Here is a 7,729-nt window from a genome sequence, read left to right as displayed (position 1 = left end):
GCAATTAGGGAAAGTGCAGGGAGTAGATCCCGTTAGGAGATGAGCAGGAACAGTTGACTCGCATGGAGGATAGGAGATCCAGATTGTTCATTTAAGTTTTTTTTTTTTTGTTTTGTTTTGTTTTTCCAGCAGGCAAAGTTTTGTTCATCTGTATACAAACAAAATGTTCATTATTGTTTAAATAAATAAAACAGGCTAATACTGAGAAAAATAACTAGTACAAACAATAATATTTATGCATGACACTTTTAATAATAAAAACAACAATAGCAATAATAATAATAATAATAATAATAATAATAATAATAATAGCAGCACAAATAAAATTGCCATTACATCGGCCCATGAATTTGTATTGTTGACAGAATTTGGCCCTAGGTTAAAAAAAAAAAAAAACAATTGGGGGGAACCCTGCTGTGGGCCTCTCGCGGCTTCTTTTCGTAGTTCCGTCAAAAAATAAATATGGCGCTACTCCGAATAACCAATTGTTGTTTAATTACAGGCGCACAGGACTTTCAGGCAGGGGCGTCGGACTGGGGGGGTAAAGGGTACCGAGTACCCAGGGCCCGAGGCAGGGGGGGCCCCTTAGAAGTCAGTTTTCTATACATACATATTTGGTACGGGGGCCCAGCAAGATGGTTTGTACCCAGGGCCCAAAATTTGGTGCTACGCCCCTGCTTTCATGGAAGACATCAGCCCACTCATTTTTCTCACTAATGTGGATGCTGTTTTAACTCACAACTCACGTATAGCCTGAAGTGGCTACCACACCACTTGCAACATTAATTCACCGGTAATCATTATTTAATCCAGACCACCTGAGGGTTTTCTTGTTGTGTAATTTCAGTAGGCCTACAGATGATGAAATTAACATGATTTGTGTGAAGGACATAATTCAGTTCACCCAATGTGCCACTTTTTAACCCAGTACCCTATTTCCTTTCAATTATTTTTCAGTTATATACGAATCCATGAATATTGTATAGCCTATAGGCTGCTTTATATGTAAACTATTATTTTCCAATGTATTAGTGTTTTATATCAGCCATTCATTTAAAATTAATTACAAAATGATATAAAATGGGTGATTTATTCTTTCTTTATGGTGAGGCATGGGCTAATTTTATATTAAATAGCCTAATGTCATAAATAAGAAAGCCCTTTTTAAAATCTATCTTACTATAAAGAACCATATGTTCTTTACAGATGTACCCTGTCTGGTATGTATCTCATGCTGCTCAGTTTGCGTGCTACTCCAGTTGCTTTTCTGTAAAGGTGTTCGGCATGGGCCTCATTAGCTCAGTAGTTCCATTAGCTCAGTAGAGTCACTGTCAGGGTGGGCTTAACACTCGTTAAACAAGTTGGCACACCTTTTCCCCTCTTGGTTTACCGGAATGTACTGCTAGTGTCAGCTGTCAATCATTTCAGATCCACAAGAATGCTCACACACTGGGGAAAAAAGAAGAAGAAACAAACATTGGTTATTTTAACTTTCTTCAATTGTGGACATCAGATCCACATAATGAAAATGTGTTTCTTAGGACTCTTTTAGTACTGTAAATCAAGCATGATACTGCTGAGAGTTTATAGATCTCCAATCAGTCAATATATTGATGATCCTTCAGTATTTGCTTCATAAGAAAATAAATACATACTGATTTTTAGTTATACCTGACCTCTGCCTGCTCCACTCTTTTCACATGACAGAAACTCCTCTAAACCCCAACATAACAGAACATAAAACACTAATAAATCTCCTACTTGTTTCATTTTGCATAGAAATACATTAAATCACAATTAATCTTAAAATGTACTCTTCCAATCCCATCCCATACAAAGCATGATGGAAACAGATTTTAGATTTCAGCAATACATTGATGCAACAAATGTTATTCACATAGTCCCAACAAAATGGATTAAGGGAACATAGATGGACTGTAAATTAAGTTGAGACCAAATGCTAAAGAATTGTGTTGCATTAGCTCATTTCAAATATGTTAATTGAGCAAGCAGTAAACTCCATCTGTTAGAAGTCTGGATCCATTTGAACATTTCATAGCAATGTGATCAAATCACTTTTTGATGATTGTGTTGAATATCACTCGGACTTTACACAATAGAATTATGTTCTCATCTCAAGCATAAATTTATTAAGTTGGTTTCAAGTGTAGGCTACTGGTTTACTATTTTCAATAGAACTGTTTCCCATTTTTTTCAGTGCATATTCAAACTCATTAATATTTACATGCCTTAATGTGCACTGTAGTTTAATAGGCTATTTATAATACTGTGCTTGGTTATTGCAACTGCTAATCTTATAAAATGAGCACCAAAACCTGATGGGAAATGTTCCTCACATTTAGATGACACTTTTTCATCCAAATTGATTTAGAGTGTAATAAATCAAGGAACAGCATTCAGTGGGACTGGTTACCATGGTGATTGACTCTATGAGTTTAGGAACTCCCCTTTCCCTGAGCAGTAATATTTGTGTTAGCAGCCCATCTACTCAGAATCAGGCTTTTTCCATCCACTTTCTGCTGCATCCTAAATGTTTTCTGAGCCTGTAGCAAGCACATACCGTGAGCAAACCCGTAAGTGCAGCCCTCAACAATCATATGGTATTATGAAGGCGCCCCTTACTGGCAGAAGTTGGGAATTGATCCAACTCATAATACATTTTACTGTCAGCGCCTGTTTCTGACCAAATTAAACTAAATACTAAAAGATCATATAGTATTCTAATATAATCAGTACATGATATTATTTTGTTGATTTAGCATGTGTGTGTGCATTTAGGCATTCACCTGTACCTGTATTAAACCAACACTGACTTGGTACTATAGGATATATAATGAGTACAAGTACTTTTAATCTCTAAAGAGGTTTTTAAAAACGTGTATGTAAAAGCACTGTTATTTTTCTTGTTAGAGCTCTTGAAATATGTGAAGCGTGTAATTGCAATCACTATGGATGTCATTCTGAATATGCCTGGTGGCAGATCTTGAACATAACTCCACGCCTGTGCCTCAGTTGCAGCTCTTCATGGAAAATCTTGCCAGCTTTAGCCTGTAAAGTGCTTATAATTTATTGCCCTTGTCATCTGTAAGACTTATCAAATCTACCTCCTGCTGAGAGAGAGAGAGAGAGAGAGAGAGAGAGAGAGAGAGAGAGAGAGCATCTAGACTCTTAAGATCTGTTTCTGTATAATGTGGTAAGAGTTGTAGGCCTATTTCTATTTTTTTAAATCATATATATTATAACCTCTTCAAATATTAGTGGTATATTTTTTCCTCTAACATAGTTTATTCCAATTCATTGTGATTCCACACAAGCTCTCAGCACTATCAGTGTAACAGTATATGCAAAAAAAAACTCTAAAGCCAATTTATGGAAGAATTTATTATGATACGGTGTGTTTAAAGTATGTGTTGATGCTATGAGCAGTGCAGTGCATTAAGGCTTTTGTCAAATGTTTCCTTCAGAGGGAAAAATTTGTACAGATATGGTGAGTTGTGAACTGTATCTAATGTCTTCAAAGCATACTAAAGTTTTTGGAAGCTTTGGGTGAATTATAGTGTGCAGCACAACACATTTATTTGAGGTATACTTCATTTTCTGTTTAATCACTGACACAAGACATTGTGTGTGATATAGAATATTGAACTTACAGAAAGATCAAATATATTCACAAAAACACACAAGCTCATTATGGAACTAACAAGAAGAGTAAAGGAAATGCTTTCTAATGTGAAATGAACTGATCTGCTTACAATTACATATTTAGATATTCGTCATCAGTAAATAATTCATAATCATAAAACATCTCTAAATAATGTAATTGAGCATTTTAAACATATTTCTAATGGCAGGTTTACAAGACTATACAATTCAGCCTTTGGTGGAGTTCTTTACTCTGGGTAAATAGAAAAAGGCACCAGATAAATAAAAAATAAAATAATAAAAAAAGCTTTTCCAGCTTTGAGATTGGATTTATGGATTAGAGGAAAGATTTTAGTTTGATTTATCACGCCCATAATCCATAAAAGGTGTTGTTCAGACAGACAGTTAAAAGGATATAGACACAAAGATAGACTGTAAAGGAAACTTATAGAGAGAAAGGTGAAGTTCACACCAGCCAACTCAAAACCACTAAAAATAGCTCAGATATACTGCACATCAAATGAATGGAGAAGATTCTGACCAGGTCATATTGAAATCTTTCTCTAGTGAATTGTAATACAATACATTCTTGTGAGTCAGTGAATGTGTGTCTGTACATTTCATGTATTTCCCTTCAAAAACAAACAAATCGCCTAACAAGTTATTTTAGCATAAGATCTCTCCATATTGGAATGCGATGAAGGATTGCATGTAGCCACTGGCTAATAACAAAAATAAATGATTTATATAATCTTGCTAGTAATTTATTCGATTTTGACGGTATTTTGCTATTTTGTATTTTACTACTTGTTAAATTGTATTCAGGTTTGCCTATTTATTGAAAGTGGTAATGAACACTATACTGTCTAAAGATATACTGATGTCTGCAGTGATACTAAAATCTTCCTCTAAATATGAAATGTAACGGATAAAGTAATTAATGTCTATATTATTTCAGATAAACTAAATTTACGTACATTTCTTACAATAATAATTATGAAAATCTGTCTGTACAAAGTTGGCTATTACCAACTCAGAATTTCACTCAGGAAAGATCAGGAGATCTTTGGGAAATAGAGTTCATATGTCGCCCTCTAGAGACAGAACTGCACATAACGTCTCATAACACACTAACTTTAATACTGTGAACACTTTATTTACCATCGCCTTTATTAAAGGTGCACTTACTAATTTTTTCCTCATTAAAAAAAGTTTAACTCCTGATTCTAATTTTGGAATATATGTAGGAAATCATGACCACTCACATTAAAATGAAGACTCATATCATATCAATAACCTTATAAAAGCTGTTTTATTCTACATGGAGAGGGTCCGCACATGGGGGCAGCCATGTTAGAATCACATGACCAGCTGTTCACTCATTGATTGAAGTAATCGTGGCTAACTGTGTGTAGTGAATTTCAACATTGGACTGGGCTTAGTGAAGGGTCAATAGTTTTGGAAGTAAAAATCCCATTCCTTTTTTCCATAGACAAATTGATTTTCAACCTTTAAAGACCTGCCTTGAGCTCCAAGGTTGTTCATTGATTGTGTATGCTTCCGTTGGAGCATCCGTCTAGGAAATTTCAACTGCATTGTTTAAAAATCATATTTGATAGCAGAATTCATGGTAAACGACTACATTACCCATGGTCCAGCAGTGAAAGCTTCACCAATCAGAGAACCACAGCCAACCAAGCCCACGAAATGTGCCTTGGTGCGACCGCACACTCCCATGACACACTGTGAATGATGTAATCTAGCCCGTCTCTCTCTTCACACAAACTGTACAGTATATATTTGTACATATCAGAATATTTAGAAATAAACGTGAACTATTATGTTTTTATACTATAATCAACAACCTCAGTAGTTTTATATATTCCCCTTGATTTTAATTCAATGACATCATACACAATGCTTCATGGGACTGTAGTCCGTGCCCTCATGAAAGACCGTAAGTACACAGACTTGTACCTTTTTCTTTTTGTAGGATTTTCAAATACTTTTTTGCCTCAAAACAAAGTTTGTGATGTGATTCACTTCGGAGCTGGATGGTTTGGTTCATGGCTTACAGTTGTTTCATAAAGGATTTTATTAAAAGTCTCTGGGGAAAGTAAATGGGGAAAATACTTCAGGAACACAGATGGCTGAAAAAACGGCTGAGCTCTATAGAGCTGTTCAGCATGTAGAATTTGCCATAATTTCACTAAGTAATGTTTTATTTTACTGATAAATTCAAAACCCCATTATAAAAACCCATTGGAAAAATCCTGAGGGAACCCATGGCGAGTTAGACTTCCGGGTTCGCCTACAAATTGACGTCACATCTGAACAGCTCTATTCAGCGGCATTTTGGATTTCTTCAATTGAAATGAATGACCATATGAAGTTTTATTTGTACTTTTTTCTTTATATCATTATTATTATTTGTGTTTTCAATGTAGTTTTTTTTCAGTATTATTGAAATTATAAATTGTGTAATATAACAATGTACTGTTGTATAAATCTATATTAAATAATGTAAATTACGAGAAAAAAGAAACCAGCTATAAAAATATTTTAAAAAAAAATGCCTCAATGAATTACGATGCTGCACTTTGTCTGTATGTCAGTCCTAGAATGTGCTTAGCTGTTGACAGGTCCTTATTTGGAAGAACAAGAGTGGATATGTTAAAAGAAAAACAGTCATAAGAAGTATCTCGGAGGGAGGAGTTAACCGTCTCGATTTCGACTATTAATGTAACTTTTAAAATCAATTGGATAAAACATTGCTTTGCTCAGGAGAATTATCTATGGTTTAATATCCCCAATTTGCGTTTTGAAAAGTATGTTTGGTTAAAAGGTTTGCTTTCTTTTGATTTCATATGTAGCAAGCTTCCCTTTAAGATAGCTAATTTTCATAAGCAAGCACTGGACACATGGAAAATTGCTTTCAAACACAATTTCCCTGCACACTATATTATAGAATCAGCATATCTAAGAACAAGACATTCAAAAAAAAAAAAAAAAAAAAGGGGAATTATATTAGTATCAGACTTGTAGCTGTGAGAATTAAACTTACAAGCAATTTATTTATTTTTCAGGGATTTTGTCTTCATAGAATATAATTTGGTTGTGAAATGCATTTCTCCTAAAGTGCTTCATCTTGTGAAAGCACAATTCAGGTACAATTATGTAGTTGAGGAGGTTCCAAAACTTTGAATTGGTGGTATTAACATCTTGGATAAGAAATGCACATGTGCTGTGGAATTAAAATGTTCCAATGCTTTTAAGATTTGGTCCGAGATTAATACATTTTACTGCCCATTAGTGTAAAGGAAATACATTTGAATGTGTTGTATAGATATTATCCCTGCAATGCTTTTTTTATTTAATTTATTTGTCAAACTAATATTTGTACACAAATTGTAAATGTCTGTTTGTTTCTTGTGAAATAATTAAATACATATTAAAATACATGTTTTAAGCCTCGTCTTGTGTTCAAAGTTTTACATGGTATATATCCAGCTAATAGTCTATTAGAGAGATTTAATTTGGATATTGATTATTCCTCAGATTTTTGCTCAACAGAAAAATTACTTTTTTGTAATTGTGTATACGCTAAAGTTTTTTGGGTGGAAATGGTAAATTATTACAGAAGGAAAACCAAAACTTTAGTCAAACTAAATAATTTTGATAATTTTGATATTATTCCAATGAAAATAATAATAATAATTAGATTTTTCTTGTGCAACTTCTTATTATTTTGGGGAAGTTCCACATACATATGAAGAAATGGTCAGGGTCCAAGCCAAATTGCATTCATTTTCTCCAGGAGATCAAGAACTACAGCACCTGTTTGGAGAATATTGTCAACAAAAAAAGCAAAAAGTACTTTTTTTTTTATTAAGGAATTAATGTTCTGTACACACTGGTATATTTTGTACATATTTTTATACTGTTGTATATTATGTTCTTTTAATAAATACATAAATAAAAAGAATAAACATAAATAAAAACAAAAAATAAACAAAATCCTCGTCTTGTGAAGCGTTTCCTGACATAGGCGGGATTTCCACCCAGA

This window comes from Xyrauchen texanus, chromosome 12 (assembly GCF_025860055.1).
Source record: "Xyrauchen texanus isolate HMW12.3.18 chromosome 12, RBS_HiC_50CHRs, whole genome shotgun sequence".
In the NCBI taxonomy this organism is placed as follows: Eukaryota; Metazoa; Chordata; class Actinopteri; order Cypriniformes; family Catostomidae; genus Xyrauchen; species Xyrauchen texanus.
Note: the sequence above shows the minus strand (reverse complement) of the source record.